General features: G+C 37.0%; 1 protein-coding gene across 3 annotated transcripts in view; it reads right to left on the bottom strand.

The window, feature by feature from the left end:
• Positions 1-14,933, bottom strand: part of LOC117164778 (xaa-Pro aminopeptidase 1) — a 46,371-nt gene that overhangs the window by 16,188 nt on the left and 15,250 nt on the right. The window lies entirely within an intron of this gene.

Below are 14,933 nucleotides of genomic sequence, written 5' to 3'. Positions count from 1 at the left end.
ACATCGACATTTTATCACTGAAAATATAATTATTTGACAAATTAGGCAAGTTTCGCTTCTTTCGAATAATAATTAATATATTACCATTTGTCAATGTATATTACATTTTATTTTACAAGGCTCCTGTAGTTTCCTAGGAATGTAGAGAGACGAACGAGAAGGAACGCAGTTTAGAGACTTAAATTTGCGCGCCGATTCTCATCGCAAGAGTCATTCGATTTTATCGAGGGACGTGGAGCAATCGAATGACCTCGAGTCTGCGAGAACAGATGATCGAGATGCTACTACAGCGAATCGTTTCCCGAGATGATCTTCAACATCTCTTAATCCGGCTGTCATGCAGAGACAGCAGGTATTTATTTCATCTTACACAATCTCTGGACCAATTTGATTGCTCGAGCTATGCCACTTCTTCTTCTTCTTTCTCCCTCCAATTTCCTTCCGAGTAATGTTTTCACACAGTGAAAACGGTCAATTACAATGAAATAGACGAATTTTTAACTGTTCAATGAACCAACCTCGATTCTTTTTTAATTAACAACACAAATTTTATCAAGTACGTCTCCTTAAAGAAGTATAATCAAATAATTTTACAAATTTTTTTAGGTATATCGAATTACTATTAAATGGACAACGAAGTTTTATCTTCTTCACGGTGGAACTTTTGTCTTTCTAATGACTCGTATGATTTTTATCGAGTATATCTCTTCAAGAAATCTGTCTTTAAATAAGTTTTATTTAATAGAAGTTATTATTTAGAAGTTATTTATGTTGTTCGGTTAAGCCTAATTATTTTGTGCTTTTAAGTTGTCTACTACGTAGATATTTATTGACAAGTACCTTAAGCTGATGATGTTCTAGATATTCTATAAACGTGGATGCAAAGTGTTATATATGTGTGTTCATAGTAAGAATATAGAAAATGAACGTTTACAATGGTGGATGAATGTTGGCAAACTGTGTGATATATTCGGGTAGTATATGGTACAGAGGGTAGATCCGACCAACTTACTTTTTAATTGCAAATAAGCACACATTTCTCCTTATGTACGTCATTGCGAAGTACTAACTTAGCTTTTAACAGAAATATTTTACGGCCACTTATACCGCCATATATTGTATAAAATTGTACGAATGGAGGATTAAATATTCTATCTTTAAAAAAAAAAAAAGATATTTTAATATTGAACTATCGATTTGATATTTCATACTATACGATCAATTTATACGGAGAATTAACGAGTGTTGTTTAATAAGTCTCGTAGTCGCAAGTATCATCAATGGAAGCCATTTTCTTATTGAAGGAATAACTGTACGCAAACTTATTAATGCTAACTGTACTAACTGATGCAATTACTGGTATAAATAAACCGAACATTAGAAAACGGGAAATACAACAAAAAATGCGTTTTCCTTTCCGTGTCAGTAGAGACTGTTTAGGTCGATGTTTCGTATTTGTTCGTCACTCACTTTCGTGTTTCCATCGTAATAGGGTAGCATTTTAGTTAAAGAGGTACGCCGACAGTTATAGTAATTCAAGCTTCATATCTATCTATATCTACGCCTACATACAGGCGACTTATTCTTATCGTTGTACTTCCACCGTTCATTTTAAGTTTGTAAATACTCAAGTCGCGATCGAGTTTCTACCAATTTTTATACGGACCACGTTACTTCGTATCAATTTAATATTATATTCCGGAATAATTGTATTTTATAATTCGCGCATTGTTAGTAAAGTTTATATACGAGACAAACTATGCAGTTTGTCATCACATTTTCTAGAATGCAGAAAAGGAAATTACGTAAAACGAAGAAATAAAATTCTCTGTGTCAATATGGAGTATTGTAAGTATCGACACGAATAAACATCCGTGTTAACAAATTTTTATTCACAAAAATATTTGGTATCCCATTTCCCATTTCTTTGCAGAACGTATGACAGAAGCGATCGACGATTTCTGTGATTCTGTCCGTTGAAAACTTAAGTATTTTGTGACGCAGCTTCAAGAAAAGCTAACTACTTCTTGTAAAATTCCTTTACGTCGATCTGCATCAAAAATACTAAAATAGACAGATCCATATTAACAGATCTTATCCCAGAACTTACAAAAAATTAACCCTTACGAGATACTTAATTGCTGTGAAATTAACAAAGAATCTCAACCAAGCGATTAAACGTGTTTCCCATTTTCTTCACACTGTTCTAAGAGCCAAAATATTCAGTAGATCTCTACATTATTAAATCACGCAAATATTTAGTATCAAATTTCCTGTTAATTAATTTCAACTTTGTTAGAAATTAATTCTCCGGAAGCAATAACGATGCAATTAACAAAAAAAATATAACTAACAGAAACAATCGTTAACTTTCATTCACTTAAAGTAAATTATCTTGATAATCTAGCAACTCGAAACGCCATTTAACATGCGCGATTTCTTTCATTACATCTGGAAGGCCGTCGAGATGATCTTCAGTTTCTACGTATTCGTAATACAAAAGCTCAACATTTCGTGATTTAACACGGACCACTTTTCTTGTATCCTCTGACTTTTTGTTCCGAGTTTCGTGTATGCTACCTCTATCGAATCATTCGCTCAGCGGCCTCCTCGTGTTCGTTTCTCCTTCGCTCGAGACAAACGGAGAAGCTGTCATCGAGTTTTGTTTGATCGTTTTTCTTCGAGGAAACGACATCTCTACCTCTATCGTTGTTGTTTGTCGTGTTGTCTTATCAGATTCACAAGCTCGTTGACAGACGAAAGGAGGAATGTTGGATCAGCGATCTATGCGTTCGAGAAAGTGTCGACATAAAAAATTCCCAGTATTCCTCTTTGTTCGACCATAGCAGGGACGTATGTATATCGACTTCACGGTCAAACAGGCACCAATTTGGGATGGCTCGAGGCTTTTTACAACAGGAGAACAGGAGTAGAATGAGGCTCACTCTCACGAGGGTTGTTTTTCTACTCGGATCCTCTAATCTTTTATTTCTTCGGTCCTCAAACTACTCCCTCGATTCTCGGTCTATTTCTCGGAAGAATTCTTCTTCGTACGAACCTTCCGAGAACTGAATCGATCGGTTCTACTTTTCAACGTTAAATTCTTAAGAAACGAACGACCGATTTTCATAAATTCCTCTTTTTTATTCAGGTAATCGGAATCTACGAAATAACAATTGCATTTGGTACACGTTATTTCCTTACGCTGTTGCATTAAACCTTTTAAGAAACGAGTAAGTAAAATTACGTATCGTTATAGGAAGACTGAAAGATTTAACGACCATGGAAAAGAAAACGCCAGATTCTGTAACCGTTTAATTAACTTGGACATCTGTTCCGGACTATTTATTCCTTTACGAAGCATTTGAAGCCTCGTACGAGTTTGTTGCAAGAAGATAACATACTTAAAATACTACGTTCTAACGTAAATTTCGAAGATAGTATTTGCAACTGTTCATATTCGCCACTCTCAAGTAAAAGATGTAATCCATACCCTATTCGTATCTTGTGTCAATTTCTTCGTCTACTCAATTTTCAGAGTTAGAAACATGAACTATGAGTTAGACACGGAGAAAGCTCCATCAGCCGATTCATTGATATCGGTATCCTCCTGTGAAATAAAATTCTTTATAACTTAAAAAATAACATCCTTTTCCGATTCTTTCGTACATCATTTGCTTGTCCCGCTACTTCGATGTCGATATAATCGAGTCTATAAATATACTCAACATCTTTCGTATATTCTCAGTTTTCAGATGTTTTATTCATCGCAGCAGTTCGTCAGAACGTACATCCGCTGTACCCGCAGCCTCATGCGCGCGCTACGTGCTATACAACGCACAGCTGAAAAGATAATAAGCGAAACGGTTCAGGGCCAAGGGAAATGTTGCTCTGTATCGTCCATCGTCCAACATTACCGATTACGATATGTACATAGTCTGAAACTAAAGCCAGAAACAACCGATCAAACGCTCATTCCCCTGCTCAATCATCCTTTAGCTCGCTATCATGTACATCTAACCACTCTCATTGCCAAACTCATAATTATCCGATTAAATTAAAGAGCGTGAAACAGGTGGACAGAAATAATTACAATATGTGAAAGAGCCGTGAACGCGTCAGTCGTGATAAACACTGCGTTGCGGTGAGTTGGTGGCGGATATAAAGCACGTGGAAATATGCGCGCGACGGGGGTGGCTGGCGGTGGCGCTGTCAGCCATCATCGGCAGAGATCGATAACCCGGGATTGGTGTGCGTGCACACGTTCGCGGCGTCGAAGGGAACACGAAAAAAAAGGTCGAAGGAAAAACGAAGAAGGAGACGCGCGTAAAAAGACTTCATAAATCGGGGCGGCCGATCCGTGACACCCCACTACGCGAATCCTCTCGTTCACCATACGATCCTGGCCGTAGTGAGATGGCCGGTTGCTTAAGTGGCCAATCCTTCTGTTCAAGGTCCCTCGCCTGTCTCCAGGCGTTCGTCCGTCGAAAGTCGGTCGGAGAAAAAGATGTTCCGGAGGTTTTTATCGGCTCCTTTCGAGGGACGAAGCGTCGCCGTTGCCCGCCACCCTGCCAGGCGAACATCCGTCGATGGAGGTCATCTCCACCTCTAGAGCTACTGGAAGGGGACCTCGGATGCCATGCGCCACGTCGAAGGGGGATAAAACCACCCTGTAGTCGGGGAGAGCTTCTGCTCGTCGACGCGGCAGCGCCATGCTTGTGGTTTGCGTAAACATGGACGATGGATCTTGCATGATTTTGTTGTTGATTTTGTTTATTCCCTCCGATAGGTGGGTTTTGCAAGATTTTTGACCCTGTTCTTTCGCTAAATTTCGACCCTTTGTCATTTTTTTTAATTATCGAAGAAGGTACGTCGAGTTTGGGCGAAATACGGAACAAGCGTCTTTTTATCGATACTTGTCATTTTCCTGTTTCAATTTCGCGCGAAATATTTTCTTAAAACGTTAAAAATCTTCTTATTGGTGGAAACAAGATCGCGATGTAAAAATTTGAGATCACAACGGGTTTAAGATCTTTCAGTATAATTTTTTGACGAGTCGGTGTTTGATCGGAGTTCTGGGAGTGCGCGTATTGCAAGAGAGTACCTATTCGACATTTCTTTATCGGTGTTCGGTGATAAAGTAACTGTGGTAGGATACACGTGGCTCCAGATGAATTTCTAAAGCTTTTCAAGTTTTCGAGAGAACGTATACGTGTAAATTTTCGGCTTTTGCATTGGCGCTTGAGAAAGATCGTGGTAGTTTTCGGAATTACGAAAATGTTCCGTCGCAACGAAACTTTTAACGATTATTTATTACATTTATTAATTTTTGGTACATTTTTAAGTCGTTTAACAACGTGTTTAACATTGCACAGAGCATTTGGGAAAGCTTATACTTTATTTTATTCGAAATGATTAAGAAATTCACCCAATTATCAAACACCTAGGAATCCATTGGCAGATGGAGGAGAAGAAAACGAGGATTATCGGAAACTAATACGACAAGGAGGTTTGCCGATGGCATTACCTTTCGAACAGGGTTACAGGACCATTAATAGGAGTAATGATCCTCCAATAAGGATATCTCAATATTAAAACAATTAGAACCCAACAAACAAATATTCGATGTCTCCAACAATCTAAAGATCATTCAATTGCTCTGTATAATCCTCGATACGATATCCTTATCGCGTTAAAAACACACGCACAAAACGACGCCAGGCATGACACGACAAATTTACCAAGACGTGAAACACAAATTAACAGAAAAGATTCAATTTCGTTCAACGAAAACTCCTGATATATTCCCAATTCTGTCACTGAAAAAATATCATTAGCCACACACGAAACAACGTAAAATTTAAGGAAAGTGGTACGGAACCACCTCGAACACCACACACGCCGTAAAGTCCGTATAGCCAAGTCCGTAACCTGTTCCGCCGTCTCTATCTTCCTCGTGCTTCACTAAGAAAGTTGCTAAAAAAAGAGAAAAAAAAAATAAAGAAAAAAATACAATCACTCATCCAATGCCTATCTGGCCGCATTCTCTGCGCGTTTCAGCCTCGACCAGTCGAAGACGCGATCGTCGTAAGATAAATGACGTCGGGGCAAATATCTTGAGAGAACTTGAAGTATCGAGAGTTCATCAAACGCACGGGGGTGCGTATCGACGAGTTCGATAACCAATAAATACAGGGTGCTCGACGATCGGGAATAGGAATTCCCGATTGGTTCGTGGAACGGGGATGCATACGAGACCTAGAGGTTCCGTTTCCCGTGGTGTCTACCACGGGAAGAGAATCGATAAATCGAACGCGAGCGCTCTCGCACGTTCGATGGAAACTCGACCGGAAATGGAGCAGGCTGTCATCGTTTCCAGAAGGTCTGGCCAATATTTTCGATAATCGTTCTCGTCCATCGGTTTTCTATGGCTCGCAGGCACGTCAGGAACTAGATTCACCCTCGCCTCGAGGGTGGTAAATCGGACGAATATGTCTCGCCGCGCGGTTCGCACGAGTCGCACACTTTGTATTTATTGGAAAACAAGGGCGGTTTGGTAGCAGGATAGCACGAGGTTGCAGGGGGTAATTTTCAACCCTCCTGGGAGGGTGGCTGCTCCCGTTATATTCATTCAACGAGTCACGAAACAGTCATTGACTGGTTGCCGCTAGTACGACGTGTTTCCCTACGTTGGGGTTTCGCGCAGCTGGCTTCTGAACTTCTATGGCTACAGGTGGTCTGTTTCTATGGCGGTGCCGTACGGTGAAACCTTATGGGTTTAGCGGGTAGTTTGGTCGCGGCTATGCTGACTATGTTCGTGTATGTATCACTGCGTTGTCACTTCTACAAGTTGTATGGGTGTTTGCGGATTATTGAGAATGAAATACGTATTTCCTTCTACTGAATTCTGAAGCTTTATTTGAAGAAACGGATACTTGTAACTTGCAGCGCATACTATTCTTCACGAAGTTCATGCATTTACGGGAAATAGAATAGTTAATTTTTGGATAGTAATAACGAACGTCTTGATATTTCTAAAGGAGAGCGCTCGAGATTCGAAACCTTGTTGTCAATTTCTCCATTGAATCTCATTTTACAGACTACGTTATCTGAATTCCACTGCAAACCCCTAAAGAGAAAGAAACGCTAGGTCCTCATCTAATTTTGTAATCTCAACAAATATTTACGAACAGCTCTAAAACTTCGTCCGAAAAGTTTATACAAATTTGATCCTCAAGCTTACATTGTCCAAAAGAAGAACTAACGCCTCTTGATCTATCCAAATTTATTTTTTCGATAAAAATAATCTGACCGCAAGCACCGAACTGTCCATCGTCGAGGTTCTCTGATATCCACCAGCCGACGTGGCTGGAAGAAAAGCGGCGTGGAAACGGTCGCGCCTCCGACAATCTCTAAACTGATGCCAACCAAATGTTTGTTCGATCTTAAAAAGCGAACGAACGAGCCTTGCCAAACAGATTAAATGACGGTAAGGAGGTGGCTTGTGCACGTTGCCGTGATATTAGAGGAGTATCAACATTGCGGGAGTTCATTCTCGTTCGCTTCAATGAATTAATGTTCGATCATGACGTGGCGAACGTGGAGAACGAAGGGGTGAGCCACCTCCAAATAAAAGCACATAGCGGGAAGCAGGTGGCAGGAAGAACCGGGAACAGCGCCATTCATGGAAAGAAATGGGTTAGAACAGAAGAGACACGCAACTATTAGGAACCTAGAAACTTTGAACAACGTGCCTGATCGTGATTTTGATCGGCGCCACAATCACACGATAGATCGTACCGTTAAACGTTTAATCTGTATTGCAATAGTTGATATTTTATATCATTTAGAAAAAATCGGCGATTAGCTGATTCCTTGTGATCCACCGTATCTATTAAATCTGTTAACGAATATCTCTCGTCGGGTGTTTGAACTTTAATGTAATTTTTCCTTTTTTCTATATCGACTAATAAATGTTTGAAAATGTTATGCAGTTAACGATAACAACGATAACGTGGTTCTTTATAATTCGTTCTATGTTTTAGCTGTGTTAATATTAGCGATGATTTTTTTTATCAAATCTTTGGATTTTAATATCATTTGATTCTTTATTTAATCAGAAACGTTTGTAAATTTTACAAATTTTATAAAAATGACAAGAGTTGGTACCGGGAAGATGTTTTGTAAAATTGTAGGACCAAAATGGGCCTATCGGCGCTGAAGCTTGGCCGTTGCACCAATTGCGGGTTTGCACTCTTAGCAACGAGGATTGCAACAAATCGTTGTAAACAAAGTAAAGTTTGCAATTACACAGGAAAACAGAAGGTACAGCGATGTATTACCGATAAGCTGGACGCGTTACATTTGTAAAGTTCACCTACTCGACGCCTGCTAACCTGATACGCGATGCGACATTTTGTATTTAAAAAAAAAAGCTCGATTATCGAGTCACGTGATTGTTCGACGCGCTCTCATTAACCTCCCACTCGATGATATAATTTATTGGAACTCGTTTACGAGGGAGAAACCCTCCTGCATTAATGACGATAACGTCTGGTTTAATATTTGCTAAATACACATCACACGTATTTTCCACGTTAAAATCGTCAATTGGAATCGTAACTTTCATATTAAAATATCGTAATAAATAGATAGGAATATTATCAACAATAATATATAAAGAATAATGATAGTGATGAAAAATAAACATTAAAAATATGTGTAACGTTAAGTCGATTTTCCATCGATCGCGAATTTCTGTATTTCGTATGAATATTTATTACGTTCAATTTTCAAGTTAACTTTAAATTCAAAGGAAACAAAAAGTTACTGTATATTAACTATATTTTGTAAATCGTAATCGAATATACATATCAATGTATAAACGACATTTGATAATTTCACATCGATGGAATCCGAATTCGTATTAGCTAAAAACGTAATTTTATTAATGCGTTAAAAATATATTCGACTTTATGCTGTAAGAGATTAGAATGCTTTTAACATGATGTTAACATACATTAATATTTTACAACATATCGTACTATTTACAATCGAATAACGTTTAATAACATTTAATTTCATACCATCAAAACTCAAAAATATCAATATAAAAATGTAGTTTAATTTAATCGTTGCAAATACATTCTACTTACATTTAAAGAAAATATAACTAATATAATAGAAAATTACCATCACGACACTTATATAACACATGTAAATGTATATGTATAGTTAGGTAGCATAATTCTTCGCCTCTGAAACCCAAGGGCATCAACATAAAAATTTAATTTGTTCATCAAAAATATGCGCTACTTAAAAATCCATATAAAACTATCTAACGCGTTTAGAAGAATGTTTCAAAGTTTCCTACGCATATATACGCTTTGTAACAATTCCTTTCATCGTTGTACACGTACACGATATACACATGTGCGTACTACGAAGGAACCCATTCATCTTACTCCGGCCATTGTCAATGACCATTTTTTGCTTACGGATATTGGATAAGTGACAGCGCGAGTTAACAGGGACGCATGTGACTCAAAGAAGCTCGTATCTCGTGACGAGGGGCGTTGTTGTTGCGAACATTAATTAGGGTGGAACAATAGAGAACGAGAATTTTTACCAGGAAAGTATCAGGTAAAGGAGATCGAGGCGTGGGAGTAGCATTGCACGACGACGCGGGCAAAATCGAATGCTCGTGACTCCGATGAGTGAATGGGCTGTATCATTCGCTTTTTTTTTTACTCCATTTTTATTGCAAATCGTTTTCTTCGGTATGCACATGTTTTTATGTTATGTTAATTAAATCTCTGGTATAACTGTGTTTCGTGCAACTGAAGTATTGGAAATTGCGCTACATTCTCAACACATAGTGGATCGTATCGAAGAATAGAAATATATATTTTTTTTATTTTACTATCTTTATTAATTGTAGATATTTATTGTAATTTATGGTACAACGAAGAGAGTAATGACGGTAAATTTTTGTTATACACAGTATTCTTCCGTTTTAAATTTCATTTGATCGGCACCATTGATCCATATAAACGTACAAATTACATAGAGTATTGTTCAATTATGGTGAATTTTGTAATGCGCGTAAATGAAATATTTTACGTATTACGCACAATTATAACCATAATTTATTAATAAAGTTAAACGAACGCTGTTATAAATTTCAAATAAAATTAACGATAAACGTAATACTATTTAGATTTAAACGTGAAACCTATTAGCGTATCGATATAATTATAGCTGATGTTATATATGTATCTTGATTCTTTTACCTGAAAAACATAACACGATTGAAATACAGCTTTTTTTTATCAGTTTATAATTTCATTCGATCAATAATAAAAAATAAAATCAACGCGATTATACGTTGCGTGTTGGAGCTGATAGAACGTGAAAAGTGTATTAAAGTATTCTAAGGACAGGAATGATCGAAGGGCCTGAGGGGTAATGCGTGGCCTTACCAAGGAATCAGCCCCCATAGAGAGTGTTCAAAGGGCCCGACTACTTCTTATGTGTTCCATATATAAATACACACGGCCGCAAGACGCGCGTACGCACACTTTATTACGTACAGTGTCGATTAAGAGTTTGTAGCAGTTGCTCGCAGTTAACCATGGCAAATATTTTAAACTTAAATGTTAAAAAGCTGCTCCAATGACTTTTTAATTTCAGTATTTTGTATATAAAATTACGCTTAAACGCGATATTTCAATTTCAACGTCTAAACATTAGACTCTTCTCCGCGCATATTTTGTGACATCAAATATTTTAAATATTTCAAAAAGATATAATGCATCTTACGTATTCCATTTAATCGTAGAATAAAAACTATTTCGAATTTCCTAATTCTAACATCCTGACTACAGAATTATCTTTCATCTAAATACAGATAATACTTCCATTCGACATCCAACATTAAACACTTTCATCGATACTTCATACGACACTAAATATCGATCAATTTTAATCAATTGCTATTTCCAAATTCCACTCCAGGATAGAGTAACCCCGGATGATAAATCTTGGATAATAATTTACAAATAATTTCGAATTATTGATTCTCAAATATCGTCGTGATTTCGGTATCTGTTGATCGCAAAGGTGTCATGGATTATCGAACTTTTACAGCAAAGCAATCGCGACAGATCGATTAATCTCTTGGTTAATTCGCGTGTAAAGGTTTTAGTCGGCACTGTACGCTCGTACGTGGCACCACCATAACTTCACCGCGCTTTGCAGACTGGGTTAGGCTCACGCACTGCTGCACGAACGTGAGTTATCGGGGAAGCATGATCTCCGCCTTGCTCCTGTGGCTTCTCCTTTACTCCTTTTTGGTGGTGAAGCCAAAGCCTGACTACCGTCCAACTGTGCAAGGGACGCATAAACAACGAGCATCCTCGAGATACGTCACACACGACATCCGTTTCCTCGAAATATTTCCTCGCGTGCACGCCGAACACCCTTTCCTCCAAGTTCAGTTGTTATCGTACCTATCCAATTGAATTTATTTGTTTTGCGGTTTTAACATATTTGCGCTTGTCGTTCTTGTACTTTTACGCGTACGAACATTTTAAAACGAGTGAATTGTATGCGATAAATTATATACGAACAAAGGACGACGAACAGATTGTTCCTCAAGTCAGAAACTTTTCAAGTCAAACGGTTCTAAAAATGAATAGCGGAGAAATAAATTGATTTTTGTTGCGTTAAATTCCATTTCTCGAGTTATGGATAATTATATAATAGAGTTTTAATACGGACTTGTTAATAAATTAGAAAAATAGTGGACTTTTAAGAGAAGAAACGATTGAGTCTAAGTCTTCCAACATGTTAGACACTCTCTTAGCGAGCAGTTAATTTCAAACAGATTAAAATAATAATTTTGTAGATTTCGTAATTTCATAGAGTTACGCCGACGATCTGGTATCAGTTAATATTTCTGAAATTATTAATCCCTAAATGGATATTTCTTCAATTTTATATATCCCCGTAGCCTCTTCTAACATTCTAAACTATATTTTATTTCACAGAGTATATCCGCCCTTAATGTCGTTCGATATTAACACTGTACATATTCTCACGTAATTGTTTCGATATTAAATTCCTTTTTCTGCGAACATACTCACCATTTCATTAAAAATAGCGATTTCAAGTAAATTGATAAACCGAGTTATATCGTTACTCGATGTACATTAGCATTTTTTATTTAGGTCTCAGTACTCGTTGAATTTACCATTACCTTAAGACATCGCGTCCAAAATATTTCACGATGTTACACAAATCTTTCTCAGAGAAAAACTCGCAGATCCACAAGTTTTGTAACCGATATATATCACAACTACGATGACATGAAATAAATCGCAAACGCGTGCGCATATCGATCGGAGGCGCGTGTCCCCGGAAACGCATTTCCATTCACGACAGGTACACGTGGCACGCACATTACGTCATCTTATCTACACACGCATTATTAGGGTTGCAGAACGTGTTCGCTGTTCCTTTGTGTGACAGCTTCATGTGGTGTGCGTGTTTCTTGACAAGGGGGACGTTCGTTTGTGGACGCGCGACACGCGTATACACGTACGGATAAAGGGTGGTAAATTTTGAAACGTTGAACAAAGAAAAAACATGCGCAGCACTAGGAGAACACGAGGCAAAAGAGGGTTGCACGAAGCATCTGGAACGACGATCTTTTTATTGTAGCTTTCTTCAGCCCTAACCGGGTCAAACGGGGATTTACGAGTATTTCTTTTGTACCGTGGAACGCGAGATATCGGACCAAAGTGACGGACAAAAGCAAGTAACATTAAAGTGAACAGAATTTATTCTTATACAGATAGATACAGTGAAATTATATGTTTTAGACTTAAATTTAGATTTGAAGCTTTAACGTGTAAGATGTTAGAAAACCTTTGAAAGTATCAATACTTAATTATCCCTGTAAAGAAAATTACCAGTTCGACAATTTGAATTTTGCTTTCGAACTGATAGCAGACGAAAGGAAGTAACTTTAACATGACTGGAATATATGTTATAAAATTGTATATTTTGTCGGATGTAATGTTTCAACGTGTTAAATGTATATTTTGAAGGTAAATTTTGAAGGTAAATTTTCAAGGTATTAATTTTTCGTAATTATTTTAATGGCAGAAAGTTATAAGCTGGGCGGATTGGATTCGTTCGATGATGAATTTTGGGCTACGCTTTTGTGAGATGTAAGGTTAATTGAGGGTAGAGGTCGAACGAGGAAGATTGGAATAAAGAAAGAAACGATGTGTTTCATGGTGTTTTATTGTGTAAGTATAAAGTATGGCATAGTGGTCACTAGGTCACGCAGAGTGCTTTGTAAAGGACGCTTGACCGCATCCGAACAATGGCTCTGAGAACATAGATCGGGCTGGGAACCAGGATCACAGAAGTCTGCGAGGGTGGATGACGCTCCGATGTACGAAACCACTATCTTTCTATTTAGTTTCTGCGATAGAGAATGTATTATAAATAAAATAGAAATTATATTACACATTGGTTTAAATTCTTTGAGTGTCGACACTCAAGGAAGTAATGGAAGGAAGAGGAGCGGATTGTTTAATAGAATGTTTGTCAATTATCAAAGTTTACTTTAAAGAATTTTTAAATTTCAATTTACTTTGTATATTTTTTATATATTAGATATTCTATTACTTTATATATTAGATCAGGTACTCTATCGTAATGTAATATGATATACGTAAAACTCACGATTATTCAAGTACTTTCTTTGTATGTAACGCTATTTATGTAATATGATTGTAAAAATATCTTTCCCAATTTTTACCTTTCACGTTATTAATTTATCATTAGAACAGAATTGTACGTATTGCAAGTATCGTGACAGAAAGTAACAAACTGATATATTATTAATAAATAAATAACGAGTGGTAGATGATAAATATATCCATTACCTGTTAATAATTAATAGACAATGATAAATCTCATCGTTAATAAGAGATACTTCGTGAAAAATAAATTCCACCGAACAAACTAATAAATTTATATTTTAATAAATAATGAATACATAATAAATATATCGATCGTCCATTAATAATCAATGAATAAAAATTCCATCTATTAATACATAAGTACAGTGTATGTGTTACTTTAGACTACGTTCACTCGTGATCTAACATAGATCAGATCAACAGGTATACCAGTACATCAGGTTTGCAATAACAAGTTTGAAAGCGCGTGGTCACGAGGTTCAGTGTGCCGATTAGAAAAGCGATTAGGATGGATACGTGAACAAACGAACTAGTACTATTTAGTTTCTCTGCCAGTTGTTGGTAAATCATGATTTAGAATCAACCGGAAAGCAGATTGTCCGAAGAGGTAGCTAGAGGAGCTAAACGAGCTTAGGACAGCGCTCCGAGGAACGTCTAAACGCTATACATACCCGACTATGTGTGTACACTGTACACACATGCCATATCGCGTTACTACAAAATCACTATGTACTTCGTAGTTGGTCTGTTCTTATTCTTCGAGCGTCAATCATCCCATTCATAACTTTCTATTTGTTACACCGAATTCTACGAGACTCATGAATGAATAACATATTTCTCGATATTGATAAAACGAAAAATATATGAATTTATATGAACATATGTGGTAATAAAATAGTTTTAATTGAAAATAGTTTTACGAGAATTTTGAAATCGATGGCTCGATATACTTTACAATAACAAAAATATTTTAATCACGCGTCGCGAATAAGATAATATCTGTTTGTATGAAGGAAATTGTTTTTGGTAATATAGGGATAATAATATCGAATATTGCCTTGTTAAACATTTTTTTGTGTGGTGATAATGGGAGGTAGAACACAAATAAATGTATTTAAATCATTTTCTTTCTTCAGAAAGGTAAGATTGCAAAAG

Source organism: Bombus vancouverensis, chromosome 8 (genome assembly GCF_051014615.1).
Source record: "Bombus vancouverensis nearcticus chromosome 8, iyBomVanc1_principal, whole genome shotgun sequence".
Taxonomy (NCBI): Eukaryota; Metazoa; Arthropoda; class Insecta; order Hymenoptera; family Apidae; genus Bombus; species Bombus vancouverensis.
This window is presented reverse-complemented; position numbering and strand designations above follow the sequence as displayed.